Source organism: Lactuca serriola, chromosome 1 (genome assembly GCF_051521515.1).
Source record: "Lactuca serriola cultivar US96UC23 chromosome 1, Lser_US96UC23_V15, whole genome shotgun sequence".
Taxonomy (NCBI): Eukaryota; Viridiplantae; Streptophyta; class Magnoliopsida; order Asterales; family Asteraceae; genus Lactuca; species Lactuca serriola.
This window is the reverse complement of record NC_136408.1, coordinates 231439220-231464664: the sequence shown is the minus strand read 5'-3', so window position 1 is coordinate 231464664 and position 25445 is coordinate 231439220.

Sequence of the window (25445 nt, the reverse complement as noted above, 5' to 3'; positions counted from 1 at the left end):
GACAACCCAAAATTTCCATTCTGTACAAACCATTTGAAGCCAATAGAAGTAGAACAGTTACAATAAAATTCCAGACTTTGGGTATAAGTTTGACAGTTTTTCAGGATTTACACTTAAGGAGATATCAGGAGAGTGGATGCAATAGGGTTTAGTGCAACACTGTTATTCCAAAACAATAGGATATTAGGGTTCAATTCCGGAATAAAAATATTTTCTGCCAAAAAAAAATCCTAGGACTATATATAGAAATCTGAACCAAAATAATTCATTAGTTACATTTCCAACTAGAGAAAATCCAAATTCTCTCTCTCTCTCTCTCTCTCTCCCTCTCTCTCTCTCTCTCTCTCGGATCTTCGGGTTTTTATACCAAATCGTGAGTACTTCTATCTAGTTACATTATATAGCTTAGATTGTGTTTTATAACATCAAAATCGGATCAAAACCCCAAGATTTGGGAGTTTACCGCCCAAGAACACTTGGAGAGTAAAGTCTTTTTCTAAGGGCCAAAAGAGTGCCTAATGTCCCTCAAAGCCTTCGAACTCAAACTAGAAGACACCATTACATGTTTAGACCACAAAATCAATTAGAAACAATGGCTAGAAGTGAGTTCACGGCCAAGGAAGTTCTTGGGCCGTGAACTCCATTTCTAAGTGTCAAAATGCTCTAAAAACCTTCCTTAAGCCAAGAGACTAATTTAGACATGCACCCTAAAGTGTTTATAGCCTAGAAAACATAAGGAATCACAAGGATAAAGGAGTTTATGGCCAAGACAAGTTCTTGGGCCGTAAACCCCTATAAATGGGAGAAATGACACCCTAACTCCTTCCTTATGCCTAGAACCCAACTTAGATCATATCTTTGAAGTGTTAGGAACCTCAAAACATCAAATGGTACTCCTTACCATGAGTTTACGGCCGTAAACTCACGAGGGAGTGGTCCCAAGGCCGTGAACTCCTAAATGGAGTTAAAAAGAAGCCCAAACACTCGTTTAAGCCTAGAAGCACTTCACCACTTAAGTTGTAATAATTCTAAGCTTCATTTAGGGACCCTATTGAGAGTTTACGGCCAGGAGTTTACTCCCATGGGCCGAAAACTCCAACACACTTGGTCTATTGACCATAAACTTCCATATGCGGTCTTGCACTCCTTTGTTGCAACCCATTAGCCTCCTAGCACTTGACCAAAATTGTTTTCCTCGCATTAGGATGTTTTTACATGTTTATTTAGTGTTATAATCACTAATTGTTTATATACATATGTCTTCATATGTAATTAGGACCATTGCGTGTCTCTAAAGTCTTCACTTGACACCTAACAGTCCTACCTCATCAGTTCATCCGTATCACCCACAACAGGTGAGTTCATACCCCTTAATGAATTTTTAAACTATTTTTAAATGTTTTATGGGGGGGGATACAAGTAGAATTATGCTAATTATTATATCAATCACATGTGATTAATAAGTAGCATTCAAATGATTGGCTACTCATTAGCCGTTTTACCAAACAATTTACTTCAAATGTTTTTCATAAACACTTTATGTGTTTAAAACTCCTTATTACACTGTACATTTTACTTTGTATGTTTCATTTCAAACTCATTTAAAGTTGTGTTTCAAACAAATGTTTCTTTATACTAAACTGTTTTATCAAACTCATGCCTTCAAAACCGCCTTATAGATTGACATCAAGTCGATCTTTTCTTAGATAATAATTATGTACAAAGGTTTTCCTTATACTTATATATGTTCCTATATATTGCTTTCAAACCATTTTACAAACTGACATCAAGTCATCTTTCTTAGTAGTTTAAAACTCTTTAAAGATTTTACCAAAACTTATTTTATGCTTTTGTATTATCAATTTCATGTCTATATATGTATAGATATATAAGAAATGTTTAATAGACTTAGGAAGGCTATCCACCCTATTTCCTTTTCGCGCTTGAGATGTGGTCTGGTGGGATATCGGGTATCCGTCCGAAGGGCGTTTAAATATTAGTTATATACTATATGTACATATATAGTCATAAAGGCCCATTCAGCTCATCCAATGCCCTTGGGTAGCAAGGGTATACATCCATGTCCATACGTACCAGTTAGATTACTAGTAAACTACCATAGGGGTAGTTTAGGAAGATACTAGAACTATTACTAGAATGCGATATCATACAACGAGTCAGTTCATTCATGAGTCAATACTTGCTATATAGAGAGAGCACATACAATACAGCTAGAACATTACAGTACATTACTATACAGTTCATTCATGAGTCAACTAGAACAGTTCATTACATTACATATACTTGAATACGTTAACCATTGTGATCTGAATCGGAGCATGACTTAAATTTCATGGCCCGTGTTGTAGCCAGAGTCTCTTGAAGGGAGAGCGTGAGTTTGCGTATAGATCTATACTGGATTGACTATCCTACACCTTGCTGCTAGCTACAGCTGGACCTGCAGGTCTGCGGGTGCCAAACGTCATTTCTTTTTACGACCATACCTTTGTCGTTGTTACCAGTCGATAGTATGGTACAATTAATCACATGATGCCTTAATATAAATCCGTTTTAAGGTAGTTAGTACAGCACTAGTTCTTATAGCACTACACTACAATACTACATTAATTTTCCCTTTACATACATTTAGTGATCTTTTCACTTAAGTATTAAATGTAAACACTATATTTTGTTAACGATAGTTACACTTTGGAAAATTACACACTTTTACAAGAAATGTACATTTAGAACAATTAGGTGTTGGTAGAAGACTACATTCATAACAGTTAGGTCTTGGTAGAAGACTACATTCAGAGCAATTAGGTCTTGGTAGAAGACTCTCTTTCATAATAGTAGGAATCATAGGGATTTCTAGGGTTTTTCAAACGTTTACAGTTGTTTTACAAACATTTCAACACTACAGTTCATTTACATACAAATACTTACATACAAATTAAGACACTAAAATACTTATGATCTCACCAGCTTTAAAGCTGATACTCTCTTTCAAAATAACTTGTATCCTCAGGTCAACCATAGACAGGTACCGATGCAAGGTTTAGAGAAGATGGAGCTCGTTCAAGACTCATCTTTCATTTTTGATTTATACTTTAGTGTCTATTATAATTTGTCAGAACATACTTGTATTAAAATTATATTATTAATGCAATGGATGATGTTGTTGCTTGTTTACTACTTTTCAGTGTTGTGATACTGTACATGACGTCCTCCGCCCCAGAACGTTTCCGCCATTCTTGGTTTTGGGGTGTGACAGATTGGTATCAGAGCATTGTTTATAATGAATTAAGTATATCAACCCATAAAAGATATACTAACTATAAATACAATGGGATTAAAAATACTCTGACCAAGAGTTTATAATTTAAATAATAAAATTTTTAATTAAGTATACGTGCTGCATTCATACTAAAATCAGTGTCACTAGGACAATACAAAAGAATTACGATTGTTGGGCAACACAGATGGACTTAGAGACATATAGTCAAAACTGGGAAGATATAGCCTGATCACCTATATTATCTGAGGGTTGATTAGCGTGTGCCTAAGTGTAGATGTGTGGTTGCAACAAGTCTAAAATCTTACCAACCCTACCACAATGAGAACAATAGAACATAACATTAAACTTAATACTATAGGAGTATTTGGTGTTACTATAAGTACTTTATACTTGAGAACTAAAACGGGATCTTCATTACTAGGTTCATAGTTGCTAAGTGGATACACTAAGGCTATATGTAATTAGGATGTTATAGACTTAGAATCTGTGAAAATTTTACTTTACCCCTATTCTGTGTGAATTTGGAGTTAAGATCACTTATTCGAAGGCCTATCTTGTTTCGATTACATATAACTGGTATGCACTTCACAAATAGCGATGTAACTAATGAAGATTTTCTAAATAATTATCTAGATTGTTCGTCTACTAATTATTTTCTTCTCCTAATTCTCGCATAGATAACATGGCTGGACTCCATCCCCACGGCAACCCGTACCTTCCGAACGAAGTCATTCCTGGATGGTTCGAAGAAGAACTAGAGAATGATCATCCAATCCCTGTGAATGATCAACATGATGAAGACCTTTCAGACGGTGATAAATTTGAACCCGAGGTTGAGAACCTACCCCAGGCAACTCCCATTCCAATTCCTAACCCTCGTCCGACTTTTCATGGCCCAACGCCTCCATGGGTTGAATGTTTGGAAGCATGGAGCGAAGATCAAAATCAACCTATGCCGTTTAATGGAGACCGAAGCTTCTACAACGTAAATGAAGGGAGCACAACAGATAGTGTTATAATCACTAATTGTTTATATACATATGTCTTCATATGTAATTAGGACCATTGCGTGTGTCTAAAGTCTTCACTTGACACCTAACAGTCCTACCTCATCAGTTCATTCGTATCACCCACAACAGGTGAGTTCATACCCCTTAATCAATGTTTTAACTATTTTTAAATGTTTTATGGGGGGATACAAGTAGAATTATGCTAATTATTATATCAATCACATGTGATTAATAAGTAGCATTAAAATGATTGGCTACTCATTGGCTAACGACCCTCCACCGGTCAAGGAAGCGGTGGGTGAGAGTGGACACCCATTAAACTGCCATTTTATAGGCAGTAACCTTATACCCCCCTTATAGACCGGCTTCGTGAATGAGGCCTACTAACGGTAAGACGGACTTTACTCTTATACATATATATAAATATTATTAACTTATAATATTATAAAGTATAAGGGTTGGATTTTAACTTTTAAAATTCTAAGGTCTAGTTTGGAATTAAAGTATACATGGGGGGTAACTTTACATATTCCAAAACTTGAGGAAAAGTTTTGAAACCTTTCAAAACTCTTGGCTTTTTCATAACTTATGAGTTTAATTAAGGTTTAATGAAAAAAAAAATTCAAGTTCCATAAGTTGAGGACAAGTTATGGAAGACATTAAATCATTTAATGATGACATTAAAAAAAGAGACTCTTCTATTTTCATAACCTATGAGACTTAATGACACTTTAAAAAGAAAAACTCTTCACTTTCCATAAATTGAGGACAAGTTATGGATTTTATAAAAACCATTAAGATCAAATATTACAATTAACAAAATAATCAGATAATTTTTCTATGATCTAGATTAAACTCATAAGTAAAGATAATTCACATCAACAATTTTCAATAAATTAGATAATAATATAAACTAATACAAATCTTGAAACTTCGACAATTATCCTTTGAAGACTCTTGGACTTCATAACCTAAAGAGTTAATAAATGAGACATTTCACATCCATAACTTATGGAAGTTTCAAAACTCTTAAGATCATAACATTAAAAAAACTTTTGAGTTCCAAAATTTTATGACAAAATTTGTAACTCCTTAAAACCACTTAGATCAAACTTTTAAAACGAATAAAATAATCATATCATTCTACCTTTTAATAAATTGACCTAATTCAACTCTTGTAGTAAAGTGACTCAAATTTTACAAATAATTAGTTTTTCATAAAATCAAGTAATTATCATAAAATGTGACAAACTTCATGTTTTTTTTCTTTTTTTTTTTGATCAACTTGAAAAAAATACATTTGCATCAAATATAGTAGAAAACAACACATGGCTCTGATACCACTGTTGGGTTTTGGTATAATACAACATCCTATGGTGCACATACAACCCTAAATACCTTGGATCTATGTTTTCACTAATTATACATGCAAATGGTTTCCAAGGCATTAAACCCATAACTAGCATGCATTTGACATAAACCATATAATATACTAGTTAGGGAAACATACCTTTTATGTGGCTTGAAGTCTTGATGTATTTGGCCTTAAGAGCTTAGCATCAATTGTATGAAATGCCTCAAATGGAATCACAACACACCTAGGACAAAGGTGGCTCTTGAGAGAGAATTTCATGCACCAAAACACCTCCATATTTCTCTAAGAAAAGAAGTGGTGATTTTGCTATGGAGTAACCCATAATCCATACCCATGGGTTTTATGATCCATGGTTCATGTGGCCCAACTCTTTATGTATCCATACATAAACTTGGTCCAACATGGATCATAAGCCCAACACATATAAATATAACTAATTATCATAATTAGTCCCCATATATTTAATTAGCTCTTTTGATCACTAAATTAATTCCAAATTAATTCTTGATCGATACTAATTAAAACATATGATTTCATATTAATATATTATAACTTATAATATATTAATAAACCATAAATAACCTTCTCTCAAAAGTTCATCCTAACAAATTGTCCTGATGATATGCAACCCAAATGGACCATGCTACTCTCGGGTCAAGTACATACCAATAATAGTTATAGGCTTAGACATCTGATCCAACATAAACTACCATAGGGGTAGTTTAGGAAGATACTAGAACTATTACTAGAACGCGATATCATACAATAACTCAGTTCATTAATGAGTCAATACTTGCTAGAAAGAGAGCAGATACAATACAGCTAGAACATTACAGTACATTACTATACTTGCTAGATAGAGAGCACATACATTACAGCTAGAACAGTTTATTACATTACATATACATGAATATCTTAACCATTGTCATCTGAATCGGAGCATGACTTAAATGTCATGGCCCGTGTTGTAGCCAGAGTCTCTTGAAGGGAGAGCGTGAGTTTGTGTATAGATCTATACTGGATTGACTATCCTACACCTTGCTACTAGCTACAGCCGGACATGCAGGTCTGCGGGTGCCAAACGTCATTTCTTTTTATGACCATACCTTTGTCGTTGTTACCAGTCGATAGTATGGTACAATTAATCACATGATGCCTTAATATAAATCCGGTTTAAGGTAGTTTGTACAACACTAGTTCTTATAGCACTACACTACAATACTACATTAATTTTCCCTTTACATATATTTAGTGATCTTTTCACTTAAGCATTAAATGTAAACACTATATTTTGTTAATGATAGTTACACTTGGGAAATTTACACACTTTTACAAGAAACGTAGATTTAGAACAGTTAGGTCTTGGTAGAAGACTACATTCAGAACAGTTAGATCTTGGTAGAAGACTACATTCAGAGCAGTTAGGTCCTGGTAGGAGACTCTTTTTCATAATAGTAGGAATCATAGAGATTTCTAGGGTTTTTCTAACGTTTATAGTTTTTTTACAAACATTTCAATACTACAGTTCATTTACATACAAATACTTACATACAAATTAAGACACTAAAATACTTATGATCTCACCAGCTTTAAAGCTGATACTCTCTTTCAAAATAACTTGTATCCTCAGGTCAACCATAGACAGGTACCGATGCAAGGTTTAGAGAAGATGGAGCTCGTTCAAGACTCATCTTTCATTTTTGATTTATACTTTAGTGTCTATTATAATTTGTCAGAACATACATGTATTAAAATTATATTATTAATGCAAAGGATGATGTTGTTTCTTGTTTACTACTTTTCATTGTTGTGATACTGTACATGACGTCCTCCGTTCCAGAACGTTTCCGCCGTTCTTGGTATTGGGGTGTGACAGTGAGGGGAGGTGTGAGGAATGAAGAGGGATTCACCTCTTATTTATAGGGGGCTGGTGGGTCACTCATGTCGTGAGTTTCTTGATGCTCACGTCATGAGCCAGCCTGGAGACACCCAGACATAGCCTGGTGATGACATGTGGCATCGCACACAGGGTAAAATCAGCCGATTTTCAAAAATTCATAACTTTTGCATACGAGCTCCGTTTTTGATGTTCTTTATATCCACGTGTAGGTAAAAATAAGATCTACAACTTTATTCTTGACTCCGTTGGCTAATTCTAGACAGATCTTAAATTTAACAGTAGGAGGAGATTAGACTGTTAAATGACCGCGAAGAATTCGTAACTCCTTCATACAAACTCTGTTTTCGTCTGTCTTTTTACCGTTAAGTTCCTCTTAATGATATGTTCAACTCTCATTTAGGTTGCTTAGGCCAAAACCGCTCAAACTAAAATTCGAGTTTCGGGTCGTGCACTGCTATGTCGAATCTTAGAAAATTCATAACTTCCTCGTACAAAGTTAGATTTGGGGGTTCTTTTTATGGATGTTCTCGGTTTAACATATACTACAAATTTGTTATAGATTACTAAGGCCAAAAAGTCTTTTATCGTAAATTCACTATTTTTTGTTTCCCAGTGTCGTACCAGTTTTGCTGCGAAACTTCGACGGGCCATAACTTCTTCGTTATAACTCGGATTTCGGCCTTCTTTATATGTACAGAATCCTTGTAACATATGCTACAACTTTTATTAAGACTATTCCTTCTAAATAATCTTCCATCAAAAAATCATTTTTGATGCTCATTGTCTCTAAATTGACTAACCCGGATATGCGGGCATTACAATTATCTCCCCTTAGGATGATTACGTCCCGGAATCATCAACGAAATAGGGTTGTATAATGACTCCATGCATTATCTCTTCATCCTAGGTAATAATCGTAACTTTTGTGTTCCTTTGAATGAGTATCTGACTCTTGGACTCCTTGAGTGCAGGCGGTGCTCGATCTTGCACCTGCTCCCTTTCTCACGTTAGACTCCAAATTATGACCTTCAAGTGACAATCTCGATCCTTAATGGAGACTGATTCTTCTTCTTAACAAACTTAAGATAAGTTTTTTGATTTCTAGAATAGACCGATGGGTCATGTTCTAATGACCTCTCATCGTATGATGCAACTCTTAGACTCAAGTCTCTTAGAGTCAAACTCCAGAACAGACTATGAAAGATCTCCTTATACTTTCATGAATTCTACACCTCATTACTCCAAAACATGCTACATGCATATTTATAAAACAATATTTTACATTGATATTTTTTATTATAAAAGATTGGATACAAACTGACTATTTAAGTTTATTATTTTACATAACTACCCAGGAATATGCTATTCATATACATACATGAACATTAAATACAAAGAAATAGTATTAACTATTCTAAATCTTCCATCACAATTAAACTATACTGGATGCTTATCACCTGCAATTATTAAACATTGAGAGGGATAAGCGATAACGCTTAGTGAATTCAATAATAGATACAATATAATCTTATGTCATATATATACTAATATGACAGAAAAAAGAGGAATGATAACAACAATAGCATATGTGTATCATATGTCAAGCTTTTAATAATAACTCATGATTAGATTCAAAGATTTACCATCAATGAGACATAACGATTTCAATATTTGATATACATCAATAAAGCTTTGGCCCAAATGGCACAGAAGACATACAATTTTCTAATTATCATTTTACTAGAACATACAGGCTTTCAGCCCTACAAAACCCTTTGTCAATAACAGATGTGATACTTGTCATGCTCTACATGGCCAAAGGCACGAAGCCGATACAAAAAATTTTACAAGCCATGACTTTAACATTAAGGTACATTTCAAGCTATTAGCCCTGTCTAACCTTCGACCAATGCCATAGAATAGAGTCATTCACTTACGGGGGACATTCTCAACATGGCCAGAGGCTACATACCAATACCACTGTGAATCAGAGTTCTTTAAATGATCACATGGTCAAAGGTACAACTTTGCTATCAAAATAGCAGAAAATAATAACACGGGAAAATAACCCTGAATAATAACACAAAAAGGCACATAACACATATAACACATAACATACAATTGTTCCTATATATTGAACTCACCATGAAATAACCGGGGGTTAAAATAGAAATTTGGGCAGCACTTCATTACAAAAATAAAGTTTCGTCGTTGAAAACCGGGAGCTTTATTGGAAATGGACCTTGCGAGGGTAGAGCTTCAAACCGAAAAGATAAATTTCTCGGGCTCTTCGGGCACTTCGGGAAGTGTTCCGGGTGTTAAAAATGATACCGAGGCTTCGGGGGAAGTCAAAATGATAAAAATTTTGTTTCAGGGGTAGCAGGTGAGAAGGCCACGCGGCAGCAGCAGCTTCCCAAAGTTACCCGGGAAGGCTCGCTGGCCTCCCTTTTATAGGGCCGAGGTTCAGACCGGAGAGGGCAGGTGGTAGCAGGTGAGAAGGCCACGCGGCAGCAGCAGCGCGGCTCGGATGCGAGGATAAGAACAGGTGGCGCGCTTCGGACTTCCGGACCAGGCTCGCGTCGGACGCGTCATCGGACACCTGCACGACATGCGTCACTCCTTCGACGCGCCACGACTCGGATGACGCAGCTGCTTCGGACACGCGGCATGCTCGGAGCGAGGGTGACGTGGCCGACTCCTATACATGCGAAATTCTCGGATTGTGTGCCCAAATCTTCTAAAATCTATAACTTTCGCATACGGGCTCCGTTTTTGACATTATAAATATGCACGCGTAGGAGGGAATATATTCTACAACTTTGTTTTAGACTCCGTCGGCTAATTTTGATTTATTTTTAATGTTATTATTTTTAACAGACCGGGACAAGTAAATCTGTTAAAAATTCATAACTTCTTCATCCGACATCCGTTTTTGTCTATCTTATTACCGTTGTACTACTATTGACGAGACCTTTGATGCTCGTTTAGGTTGTGTCGGCTAAATATCGCTCGATCTTTATTTCGAGTTTTTAGCTGTCTACCGCTATTCTGAATCTTAGAAAAATCATAACTTCCTCATACAAAGTCAGATTCAAACATTATTTATATGAAAGTTTATTATTTTTATGAGTATACAACTTTCATTTAGATCACTAAGGCTAAAAAGTAGTTTATCGAAAACTCATTTTTTACGCGAAATAATGTTTGCCGGATTTGTCACGGATCTTCGATTGGTCATAACTTCTTCGTTATAACTCGGATTTCGACGAGGTTTTCGCCTAAATGCTTCTAATGAGATTCTTTACAAAATTAAATAATAAAATTTTACTTATTTCAAATTTTATATTTTTGCTAAATTTCACTATTTGGCTTTTAATTGGAATCTCATAAAACTTCCAATATTTTCTGAGTGATTCTAAGTATAGTTTTACTTCATTTCTAGTTAAAACATTTTGGGATGTCATCGTCAATACAAAAACATAAGCATAAATAGAACTTACATTCATTTACACTAGTGATCTACATCTCTTTAATCCCTCAGTGTAAATTAGCTTCGTATCGACACCTGTGATACAAATAAGCTAGAGTGGGTCAAGTTGGGAAACCTGGTGAGTACATAAGGTTTTCAACCCAAAATAATAAAATTATTATATTTAATCATCAAACAATTAACCCAATTACCCATCCCCATTATCTTGCTCACTCTTAAGGGTCTACCCTAAGAATCATCTATCCTGCATCCGTTCATTCCGAAGTCCCTTGCTTCCAGGTTTTATAAGACAGGCACGAAGTCCATAACTGCCAATGCTCATTTGTAAAGCACTAAATCCATAGTTGCTAAAGTTCATTCATCGGGTACTAAATCCATAACTACTGGCATTTATATAATAGGTACTAAGTCCATACTACCAACACTTATATAACAGGTACTAAGTCAATAGCTACCACCGTTTATTTATCAAGTACTAAGTCCATAGCTACTAGTGTCTATTTAATTGGCACTAAGTCCATAGCTGCCGATGTTATTTATTAGGCACTAAGTGTATAGCTGCCTATGTTCACTCATGTCCTCTTTCATCTCTCATCATTCATCTATCCATGTTTTACCCAATACATTTCGTAGATATAAAATACATATACAGTTTAAATCATTTAAAACATGTATAAAAACGTTCATCCATCATAGATAGCAAGTATACAGACAATATGCACGTAATTTATATAAAATACTTCATATCTATGTGTAAGATGAAAGTAACTATGCACTCACCTGATAAAGTGGTGACTCGGTTCTCGAACGGCACTTCGTTAATCTTAAAACAATTTCCCTCGTACAAAACCTAGTATCGTTACCACTAGAGTTTAGTCTAATATTAACTGAGACTAATTAATAGTCTTGCTATTATTATTAATATATGAGCGTTAACACAATACTCTTCACCCGCTATGTACAGACAGGGGCCAGACATGGAACACCGGAGGGCAGGATCATTTTGGCATATAGCACTTCTAAATCCAGCAACCCAAGCGGCCCTCCAAACCAGATTCTCCGTACCGCGAGTGGTTAAAAAGATATTATAACGACACTTCTATAACTCATAATAATAGCCCAAATATTTATTATAAGGTCCTAATAACATTACTATATTGAAACATAATCTATACAAAAGTTAGGGTAGGCGCAGCTCACTTACAGCGGGTTTTTCTCAAAACCGGGCTCCGCTGGAGCAGCGTTCCCGAGCCGAAAGGCTCTTTTTCTTGGAGCCATCGGGCACTCCGGGTCTTTCGCCTCGTGCTATGGAGGTTCCCTAGGCTTTTCGGGGGGTTTCGGGGCTAGAGAGAAGTTCTAGAGAGAGAGGGAAGTGAGGGGAGGTGTTAGGAATGAAGAGGGCTTCACATCTTATTTATAGGGAGCTGGAGGGTCACTCACGTTGTAAGCCAGCCTGGAGACAACCAAACACAGCCTGGTGCTGACACGTGGCATTGCACATAGGGTGGAAATCAGCCGATTTTCAAAAATTCATAACTTTTGCATACGAGCTCCGTTTTTAATGTTCTTTATATCCACGCATAGGTAAAAATAAGATCTACAACTCTCTTCTTCACTCTGTCGGCTAATTCTCGACCGGTTTTTAAATTTAATAGTAGGAGGAGATTAGACTGTTAAATGACTGTGAAGAATTCGTAACTCCTTCATACAGACTCCGTTTTTGTGTTTCATTTTACCGTTAAGTTCCTATTAATGAGATATTCAACTCTTATTTAGGTTGCGTAGGCCAAAAACCGCTCGAACTAAAATTCGAGTTTCGGGCCGTACACTACTATGTCGAATCTTAGAAAATTCATAACTTCCTCGTACGAAGTCAGATTTGGGCGTTCTTTTTATGGATGTTCTCATTTTAACATATACTACAACTTTGGTTAGATTACTAAGGCCAAAAATTCCTCTATCGTAAGTTCACTATTTTTTGTTTCCCGGTGTTGTACCGCTTTTACCGCGAAACTTCGACGGGCCATAACTTCTTCGTTATAACTCGGATTTCAGCCTTCTTTATATGTACAAAATCCTTGTAACATATACTACAACTTTTATTAAGATTATTCCTTCAAAATAATCATCCATCAAAAACTCATTTTTGATGCTCATTGTCTCTAAATTGACTAGCCCGGATCTGCGGGCGTTACATCGTTCTTCGGAGTTATGCAGGGCGCTCCTTGTAACGACCCAAATTTTCAAGATAAAATTTTCATTTTTCTATAATCAAACCCATTTCCATAATCCATGAAATTCCAAAACATATGTTTTCATATCCATAATCATTACAATTTTATTTTAAAATACCAGATTGTCCAAAAAATGCTAGTGTGAGAGTGCAGGCCACACCATCATGCCTTGCCCTTTCCCATGGGCTCAGATGTACCTGACAAAATCCACAAATTGTAAGCTAATGCTTAGTGAGTTCCCCAGAGCATACCCCACACCAGATCCACATATCACATTAGTAACAAAACTACAAATAACACATAAGTCATGCATATAACATATAAAGAAGCCATGGAAACCGTATAAGGTCTTACACCTAATGCCACGGGAACCCCCACGTGGTCTTATCTGCCACGGGAACCTCCACATGGTCTTCCTGCCTTGGGAACCCCCACAAGGTCTTCCTGCCTTTCGAACCCCCACAAGGTCTTTCAATACCAAATAAGATATAGGACAACTATACAAGTAGATATACCAGGGTGCCTTGGAAACCCTCCAAGATCTTATACCAATTGCCACGGGAACCCCCACGTGGTCTTTCATGCAGATGATACCCTATCATAACACATAACCAATCAGCAATCTACATAACATAAGATGGGTCGGCCTTGGTGCCCTAGACCCATTGGTACGGTGAGAAAACTCATCTCTCTCGAATGCGCGATTGACAAGCTATAATCAGATCTGTCCCACCTGTCGCTCCCACTCAACTACCTAAAAGCATCATAAGATAGACTTGTCATAATCCGGAACAACCTCAAGGTCAACTCTAGTCAGCCTTGGACAAGGTCTAAGTCAACAGTCCTTGTTGACCCAACTCGTTGAGTACATATAGCAACTCGTCGAGTTACTTCCGAGTCAAGAAGACCTAATCAAACCCCAGTCAACTCTCCGAGTTGTTTCATCAACTCTCCGAGTTCACTTGATATCCAAAAGTCGGGGAAACCCAACACGTCTCATCGAGTTACAAGGGAAACTCGTCGAGTCCCCCATCTTGTTTGCTAGGTGCAATCATACACTGGATACAGTGATTTAAGGGCTTAGATCTAAAGCCCTAAGGTACCTGGGAGGATGAATTTCCAACTTTACCTCCTGGAACCGATCCAAATGCTCCAAGGTCCCTAATAAATGTTTGGAAGCTCCAAAGCTTTGCCCTTTGATCCAAGACTCTAGATATCTGAAGTCCCTCCTTTCCAGAAAGGTTTCTAATCCTCAAATCGTCATAAAGATTGAGTCTTTTTGGACATGCATGTTCAATGCATCTCCCTAGGTCAAAATGGCCAAAAGGGGTAAAATATACCCTAAAACTCTTGCATGGTGTCCATTCTTGACCAAAGGCCAGATCTAGCCCACCTTGGGACCATCTTGCACTAGAGATTCATAAAGTTGCAAGCTTTATGAACCCCATGCATGCATTCAACAAGAAGAGTAGGAAATAAGGAGTACACTCAAGATCTAGCCTTATTCTTTGATAAAAGTTGAGTCTTGAAGGATTACAATAGATCACAAGATGATTAAGCTCAAGGATGGATGCTTCGTTTGATGGATCGTCTCATTATCTCCTTCCTCTTGAGCTTCAAGGATCACTCTGTTGGAATAGTGTCTAATGTTGTAACTATATTAGGCAAGTATTTGACCCGATTGTGCATGGTCCTTTTGGGTTGCCTTCACCATAGCAACTTGACAGGATGATTTATAATGAGAGAAGAAATATTATTAATATATTATGAGAATAATATAAGGAATAATAATATTGTTATTTGATTAATATAAGTCATAAATTAATTAGGAATTAATTTGGTGACTTAAAGAGATTAATTAAATAAAGGGGCATAAACTGTCAATCGTATGATAGTTGTACTTTGGGCTATTATCCTTAATAGATAGGGGCTGGACGATTTTAGGGTTAGGATAGACCTAGAAATCATCCAAGGCTTATCATAAGGAGATTGGATTGCTTAGGGCCTAAGTTATCCAATTAGGGTTTAAGGGTGAAACCCTAGGAGCCTCAGTAGTATAAATAGACCCTTGGGGTCAAGGAAATCGGCATTCATGCTTTAGAAGAAACCCTGGCCGACTTCCTCCCATCTCCTCTCTCTCTCTCTCTATTCATCCTCTTGCTAAGTTGGTGTTTGTAAGCCATTAGAGGAGCGACACTTGTTACTCTAAAGCTCCAAGGACAAGAAGATTCAAGCAAGTGATTCAACGTAATCTTTCAAATCTGATTTCTTATGTTATTATACTAGAATTATCATTAGAAGTCTTCGATACAATGCATGTTCAATTAGAGAAACCTAGATCCAATCATTAGGGTTTCTATGTGCACATGGGAATGTTCTTATGGCTCAAACCCATCAGTGGTATCAGAGCCTTGATTGGTTTCTATTGAATTGATGCGTTGGTTCCTTGATTGTTATTTGCAAAATTCGATTTTTGTGTTTCTGCCTATTGAACTCGGCGAGTAGGCATCAACTCGGTGAGTCCATTGTGGTACTCGGCGAGATCAAGCGTCAGAAAGAGCTAAGTTCGGGATTTCTTGCTGTTTATCTTATGGAGACTTGCCTTTGTCTTAATTGGTCAATATAAATCCGATTTTAACATATATTTGAGTATATCCTTGACCTAATTAAAGATATTTACCAATAAATAGAATAATAATTTCCTTATGTGATAATTGATTGATTATTTTATTAAATTGGTAAATTGTTTTGCAAGAAATAATTAACTATATCAAATATGGATAATTATGAGATTAAATATTAATTTGGATTATTTGTTATTTGCTCCCTTAAGTTTTGAAAAGTTTAAAACTTGTCCTCAAGTTTTGAAATTTATGTTTTGTGATTAAAAGTTTAATTTAGACAATTTAAATTTCAAACCCTAGAATTTTACAAGTTTAAAATTCAACCCTATACTAATATAATATTACAAGATTAATATATATATATATATATATATATATATATATATATATATACATATGTAAAATTTAAAATGCTAGTCTTACCGTTAGTAGGCCTCATTCACGAAGCCAGTCTATAAGGTGGGTATAAGGTTGCTACCTATAAAATGGCGCTTAATGGGTGTACACTCACACCCTCCGCTTGCTTGATCGGTGGAGGGTCGTTAGCCGAACGGGTAGGATAGGGCAACTCTCTCTCTCTCTCTCTCTCTCTCTCTCTCTCTCTCTTCATTAATAAGTATAATGAACCTATAAAGTAACTACATGTTTTTCAAATTCCCAATCCTAGTTACTTTGGGAAAAGTGAATTGATGCAATCCCATGAAATTACACTTTACACCCTTGCTAAGAAGTTAGTGGAGCGTGTGTGGTTTACCGGCACACTAATTGGTTCTAAGCATAGGTGGCAAAGGGTGATTCATTGTTTATCATAGTTCGATGGAGCGTGTGTGGTTTACCGGCACATCGAATAGGTGATTGTTACAATGAAGGCACCATGTAGATTTGTGTGGTTATTCACACCCACTTTGTGATCCTCGGTATCCCAGTCACAAACGAGAGGGGCATATCGAGATTTAAACATGCCATTGAAAAGTTCAATGAATCTCATCGAATCCTAGGAATTCTCAATACATTTAGAACTTAAAGTTAGGTTTTCATGGAGTGAATCGTCATTCACTTACCTTCAAATTGTTTGCATGTTGGATTATGGCATCCTTTTTCTAATATGTAAATAATGTCGTTGGATCCTAGCCCTAATTTTTCTTATTGGGTGATTATTAGGGATTCAAATTCTAATCAATCTTTGTCCTTTCTATTTGTAGATGTCGAACACGAACAACGCTGCTGCTAGTTCATTCACATTGATGAGCCTTTGCCAAAAGGTGACTTTTGATGGAAAGAACATTCGCACAATTGCTCGCTACGAGGACAAGGATTATGTCCTCGACGAAAAGCTCAAGAAGATCAATCCAGAAATCGCTACTCCGGCTGCAATGACTGCTTTTGAAACTCATGAGTGTGATGCAACGAAGGTTCATTGCATCATGATAGCCACAATGAACGCCGAATTCCAAAAGTGCTATGAGGACATGTACCCGTACGAGATGCATCAAGACTTATTGGAGAGATACCATCAAAACGCGAGGCAGGTGCGTTACGAGATTTTCACTAACATGATCTCCGCTAAAATGGGACATGGAGAATCTCTAACCGTACACTTGAAAAAGATGCAAAGGTATGTCGATCGTCTTCGCAAGTTGAATGTTGACTTTGGGGAAGACTTGGCTATCGACATGGTCTTTCACTCCTTGCCTCCGTGTTACAACCAATTTAGGATGACCTACCACATGAACAAGGAAGAGGTCACCCTAAGTAAGCTCCAAGGTCTCCTTAGGGTTGCTGAGAGCAGCCTCAAGGACAAGTCTGTTGCACCCACTCCCAATCCACCCGCTGCTCCTATTTTGGCTATTAGGCAGGGAAGGGGTAAGAAGAGGAAGGCTCCGTCTAAGAGCCACCGCAAGGGAAAGTCCCGAGATGGTTCCTCTTCTAGTAGGACCAAAGTTGATCCTGCTAAACCTAACCCTAACCCAAAGGAGGCAGAGTGCCACCATTGCCATAAAATAGGGCATTGGAAGAGAAGTTGCCCAGAATACCTGCAAGCTATCAGGGAAGGAAAGATCAAGCCGTCTTTCGCAAGTATTTATACAATTAAATCTAATGATTCATCTCATGCTATTTCTTGGGTCCTCGATACTGGGTGTGGTTACCACATTTGTTCTGAATTGCAGGGACTAAGAAGAAATAGGGATGTGGAGCATGGAAGAATAAATATAATCATGGGGAACAGAAGATCGTCGCCTGTGACCAAGATTCGAGTGTATTCTCTAGTGCTTAGGAATGGTTTATGTTTAGATTTGAATAATTGTTGCTATTCTCCAGAAATGGCAAGAAACATCATTTCATTTCATGGTTTGTTTAGACAAGGATTTAGATTTTCTTTTAATAATGAGAATGGTTCTATTTATGCTTATCTAAATGGTGTCTTATATTTTGAAGCACTACCATGTAATGGAATTTATGAAACTGTTATGATTGTAGATAACCTAGGAAATGATGTTTTATACATGGATTCTTCCAATAGTATGGATAAAGCATCCTTGTGGCATTGTCGTCTTGGACATGTCAACAAGAAGCGCATAGACCAACTCCAAAAGGATGGAGTGTTGGAGTCATTCGACCTTAGGGAAGATGACACATGCGAATCTTGTTTACTTGGAAAGATGACCAAGTCACCCTTCACTAGCACATGTGAAAGGGGTGAGGATTTATTGGACCTCATACATACCGATGTATGTGGACCCTTTAGTTCAACCACAAAGGATGGGAACCGCTTCAATGTGACTTTTACTGATGACTATAGTAGATATGGGTATATCTACTTAATCAAGCAAAAGTCAGAAACGTTTGAAAAGTTCAAAGAGTTCAAGAATGAAGTGGAGAATCAATTGGGCAGGAAAATCAAGATGCTTCGATCCGATCGAGGAAGAGAGTACCTAAGTCTTGAATTCCACGACTATCTAAAAGAGTGTGGAATAGTTTCACAATTGACGCCGCCTAGGACACCGCAGTTGAATGGTGTGGCGGAAAGGCGTAATCGAACCTTGTTAGACATGGTCCGTTTTATGATGAGTCGTTCTTCACTATCTATCTCATTCTGGGGGTATGCCTTAGAGACTGCCACACATATCCTTAATCGAGTCCCTACTAAGAAGGTTGCCAAAACACCTCACGAGATGTGGACAAGGAAAGCTCCCTCGTTAGCACATATCAACATTTGGGATTGCGAGGCTTTCGTAAGACGAGATACTCACGACAAGCTCGAACCTCGTAGTGGGCGATGTATTTTCATCAGCTACCCGCAGAATTCCTTTGGATATCTCTTCTATAGACCAAGTGACAATGTAGTCTTCGTTGCGAGGAGAGGAGTTTTCCGAGAGCGAGAACTCATAAGCCAAGGAGACAGTGGGAGGTAAATCGAGCTTGAAGAGATTCAAGAATCAATTGATGAAGGAACCTCTACCGCTGGCACTCAACCCGAGGAGGAAACTCCGGTTGAACCTATTGACCAGTCCTTACCTCTTATACATTCCGAAAGATTTAGAGTTCAACCCCAGTTTTATGGTTTTCATATTACTACCGAAGGGGACACGTATATTATTGATGGTACACTAATAAATCTAGATGAACCTAATAGCTTTAAGGAAGCCATGGCAGGCCCGGAGTCTGCAAAATGGAAAGAGGCAACGGACAGCGAGATCCAGTCCATGTATGACAACCAAGTTTGGAATTTGCTTGATAATGTGCCCGGACGTAAGACCGTTGGGTGCAAATGGATCTTCAAGAAGAAGACCGACGTGGATGGAAATGTACACACATATAAGGCGCAATTGGTTGCGAAGGGATTTACTCAAACTCCCGGAGTTGACTATGATGAGACCTTCTCACCAGTTGCGAAGATAAAATCTATTAGAGTGATGATAGCTATTGCCGCATTTCATGATTATGAGATTTGGCAAATGGATGTCAAGACCTCTTTCCTTAATGGGAAATTGGCTGAGGATGTTTACATGGCTCAGCCATAGGGTTTTGTTGATCCGAAGCATCCAAATAGAGTGTGTAAGCTTGAGAAGTCCATTTATGGACTTAAGCAAGCATCTCGCAGATGGAATCTTTGCTTCGATGAGAAAGTCAAAGAGTTTGGATTTGTACGAAGCGAAGATGAATCGTGTGTATATGTCAAAGCCAGTGGGAGCATAGTTAGATTTCTCGTTCTTTATGTCGATGACATACTACTCATAGGAAACGACATCCCGACTCTGCAGGAAGTTAAGTCCTGGCTCAGGAAGTGCTTCTCTATGAAGGACCTCGGAGAAGCTTCCTATATCTTGGGAATAAGGATAGTGAGAGAACGAAGTAAGAGACTAATAGGACTTAGTCAGAACACTTACTTAGATAAAGTACTGAAACATTTTAGTATGGAAAATTCAAAGAAGGGAGAACTACCGATACAAAGTAATGCCAAGTTGAGTAAGACTCAAAGTCCGAGTACCGAAGCCGAAATAGCAGAAATGAGCCGAGTACCATACGCTTCCGCAGTTGGCTCAATCATGTATGTTAGACTTGTACTCGCCCTGATGTAGCCTTTACTTTGAGCATGGTTAGTAGATATCAAGGGAACCCTGGCAGAGCCCATTGAATTGCGGTCAAGAATATCCTTAAGTACCTTCGGAGGACCAAGGAATGGTTTTTAGTCCTTGGATGGAGTGATGACTTGAAGGTGAGAGGGTATAGTGATGCCAGCTTTCAAACCGACAGGGACAACTATCATTCGCATTCAGGTTGGGTCTTTACCCTTAATGGAGGAGCAGTAACTTGGAAGAGTTCTAAGCAGGAAACCGTAGCTGATTCAACATGCGAATTAGAGTACATTGCAGCGAGCGAAGCGTCGAAGGTGGCAATATGGTTAAAGAACTTCATTGGTGATCTTGGAGTTGTGCCTACCATCAAAGAGCCTATGGAGATTTTCTGTGATAATGAAGGAGCGGTTGCCTTGACCAAGGAACCGAGGGATCATGGTAGATCTTGTCATATCGACAGAAAATATCATTTCATTAGACATCGAGTAGAAGAAGGACACCTCGTGGTGAGGAGGATATCATCAGAAGATAACCCAGCAGATTCGCTTACGAAGGGACTGAGTAGGGTTAAGCATTTGCAGCACGCTAGGAGTATTGGGCTAAGAGATGATATTAGATTAGATTAGATGATTTTAGAAACTTGTAATAGATAAATGTAATTTAACATTTGATGAATAAATAAAGGAGTATTATTTATAAGTAAACTTACTGTCTTATGTTAAATGTTTAACTATTGTTTCACTTTGCATGTTTTGACTTCCAAAATAGTTGAGTTTATTTAGAATAATCGAATTATTCAAACAGTCCACAATCGTTCATATTTTGGAAGTAGGTATGAATGAAGATTGTCATGAATTGGTATGTAGATTGTCTAAATGGTATTAGACATAGCAAAAGTTTGCTGCAATGTTCATGAGTGCTTATGAACTAGTTTTGAGCATTGGAACAAACCCGCGCTTGCTGGAATCACCGTATGGAATCTGATGAAAAGGGTGATCGCAAGACGATAATATCATATGGTCTTAAAACCTAGATATATGGTTTGTTATTTGTTAATTGGTTGTACATTGATAATGCGGAACCGCATCAGTAAATTGATGTTATAAAACGCTTTGTTGTGAATGATTAATTAATGAATAAGTAAATGCATATAAGTTGAAGTTTATCTGTTACTTTTATCCTAAGAGGCTAAAACCGATATCTCGGCCGCTCGATGATTTAATTTGACTTATGTGTCGGGCCCGGTCAGAACTGAATTGATGTGTTCGATTAAGTTCTATGTCGAATAAATCTGAGATCAAGAAACCAAATGCTAGACAATTGGTTCCATATAAATGTCTGCTTGATATCTAAACAGAGGATTGTACGATCCCTTATCTAAAGGAATGGATTAATAAGATCAGAGTTTGACAGCGTCTTTGAGAGCTACGATTGCTAATCGGATTATATTTGTATATATAGTCACTAGACTTATCCAAGTGGGAGACTGTTGGAATAGTGTCTAAGGCTGTAACTATATTAGGCAAGTATTTGACCCGGTTGTGCATGGTCCTTTTGGGTTGCCTTCACTATAGCAACTTGACAGGATGATTTATAATGAGATAAGAAATATTATTAATATATTATGAGAATAATATAAGGAATAATAATATTTTTATTTGATTAATATAAGTCATAAATTAATTAGGAATTAATTTGGTGACTTAAAGAGATTAATTGAATAAAGGGGCATAAACTGTCAATTGTATGATTGTTGTACTTTAGGCTATTATCCTTAACAGATAAGGGGTGGACGATTTTAGGGTTAGGATAGACCTAGAAATCGTCCAAGGCTTATCATAAGGAGATTGGATTGCTTAGGGCCTAAGTTATCTAATTAGGGTTTAAGGGTGAAACCCTAGGAGCCTCAGTAGTATAAATAGACCCTTGTGGTCAAGGAAATCGGCATTCATGCTTTAGAAGAAACCTTAGCCGACTTCCTCGCCTCTCCTCTCTCTCTCTCTCTCTATTCATCCTCTTGCTAAGTTGGTGTTTATAAGCCATTAGAGGAGCGACACTTGTGACTCTAAAGCTCCAAGGACAAGAAGATTCAAGCAAGTGATTCAAGGTAATCTTTCAAATCTGATTTCTTATGTTATTATACTAGAATTATCATTAGAACTCTTGGATACATTGCATGTTCAATTAGAGAAACCTAGATCCAAGCATTATGGTTTGTATGTGCACATGGGAATGTTCTTATGGCTCAAACCCATCACACTCTAGGTCACAAAATGGAAGAGAATGGGGATTAGGGTTAGCACTGACGTTCTTAGGGATTGGAGGCTGATGGGAGGTCAACCTCAAGGCTAAGGATGAGCAAAAGTATCGAACCGGCCGGAACCGGCCCAAACCGGACCTAACCCGGGAACCGGCTTCGGCCAAAATCAAGAACCGAACCGGCCCGGCGGTTCTACCGGTTCCTACCGGTTCTTGTTGTGTCTTCAAATGTTGGAACCGGTCCTCAAAAAATAGCATCTTATTGTTCTGGTTTTTGTCGGTTCTACCAGTTCCGGTTATATCGGTTCCGGTTCCTACCGGTTCCCAGTTCCAAAAATCCACAAAAATAACGTCCCGGTCCCGACCCGACCGGTTCCATCGGGTTCCGGTTCCGATACCGGTTCCAGCCGGTTCCCCGGTCCATATGCTCATCCCTACTCAAGACTTATAAGAAGTTTATATAGGGTGCAAACCCTAAAATTAGGGTTTTTCGATACAACATCTACTCGCCTAGTCGACATTCCACCTCGTCGAGTAGGGTGTAGATTCCGCATTCCTGAAAGGACTCCTACTCGACGAGTTGGACTCCCAACTCGCCGAGTCCACACACCAAAACTTTAAATCTTTCATAAATTAGATAATACGTGAAACAGGTATTACAAGTCTCCCCCACTTGAACTAAACTTTGTCCTCGAAGTCTGCTGACCCCAAACAATTTCGGGTAATGATCCTGCATCTCGTCCTCCGGCTCCCATGTCCACTCGGAGCCCTTACGGTGCTGCCATTGCACCTTGACCAACTTCACTTCTTTGTTCCAGAGAACCTTAGTCTTCCTATCCAAGATGGCAACTGGCCTCTCTATGTAGTTCATGCTCTCATCTACCTAGATGTCACCCAGCGAAATGACTACAGTCTCGTCAGGGACACACTTCCGAAGCTGAGACACATGGAAGGTGTTGTGTATCTGGCTACGTTCTTCCGGTAGGTCCAAACGATAGGCAACCTTGCCCACCCGGGCTAAAATCCTAAACGGTCCAATGAATCGGGGTCCCAATTTGCCGCTCTTCCGGAACCTGATGACTCCCTTCCAAGGCGACACCTTCAGTAACACGAAGTCCCCCACCTAGAAATCGAGATCCAATCGCCGACTGTCAGCATAGCTCTTCTGACGGCTCTGCGCGACTCGCAGCCGGTCGCGCACCTACTGAATCAGTCTGGTAGTCTTAAGAACTACCTCTATGCTTCCCATGACTTAGCACCCAACCTCATCCCAACAAACCGGAGTTCTACATCTCCTGCCATACAACATCTCAAATGGAGGTCAATCTATACTGGCATGGTAACTGTTATTGTACGAAAACTCTGCCAGTGGAAGATACGTATCCCCAGTTCTTGAAAAATCCAACACGCATGCCCGCAGCGTATCTTCCAGTGTTTGGATTGTCGTCTTGCTCTGGTCATCTGTCTGGGGGTGGTATGATGTACTAAAATGCATCTGAGTGCCCAGTTCCTCGAGGAACTTCTTCCACAACCTGGATGTCAACTGAACATCCCTATCAGAGACTACCAATACCGGCACTCCGTGTCTAGCCACCACCTCTTTCACATAAATATCCGCCAACTTATCGATGGATATGCCCTCAGTGATCGGAATAAAGTGGGCACTCTTTGTCAGCCGGTCTACAATCACCCAAATGGCGTCCACACCCTTTTTTGTCCTCGGTAAAATTGTAATGAAGTCCATAGTGATCTCTTCCTACTTCCACATGGGAATGGGTAGCGGTTGCACCTTTCCATGGGGCCAATGATGCTCGACCTTGACTTTCCTGTAGGTCAAGCACCGTTCCACAAACCAAGCGATCTCCTGCTTCATGCAGGGCCACCAGTAGCTCAGTCTCAAGTCTCTATACATTTTTGTCACCCCAAGGTGTATAGAGAACTTGGATTTATGTTCCTCCTCTAATATCTTCTGTCTCACTCCTCCAGTCACCGGTACCCACACTCGGCCTCACCGAGTCAATAGACTGCGACTATCCTTGACAAACAAAGGATGTTTTCCTTGAATCCATTTTATCTTCCATTTTCCTTTTTCACCGCCTCGACCTGAGCCTCTTTGATCATATCCAACAATGGAGAGATCACGTTCATTCTCAAACAAACATTTCCAATCGGGGAAGCTGCCGTCTTGCGGCTCAAAGCATCGGCCACTACGTTGGCCTTCCTGGGATGGTATAGAATCTCACAATCATAGTCCTTCAGTACATCCAACCACCTCATCTGACGTATATTGAGGTTTTGCTGATCCATCAAATACTTCAAACTCGTGTGATCAGTATAGATAGTGCACCGTACTCCATACATGTAGTTCATCCAAATCTTGAGAGGAAACACCACTGCCCCCAATTCCAGGTCGTGAGTGGGGTAATTTGCCTCATGAGGATTCAACTGCCTCGAGGTGTAAGCTATCACATGCCCCCTCTGTATTTAGTACTGCACCCAACCCCGCAGTTTATGCATCACAGTACACCACCAAATCATCTAACCCTTCAGGTAGTACTAGGATCGCAGCCTCGCATAACCTCTGTCTCAGGGTCTCAAAAGACAACTGCTGATCCTCACCCCGTCAAAATGTCACATTTTTCTTGGTCAAGCGGGTTAAGGGCACAGGACTCTTGGAG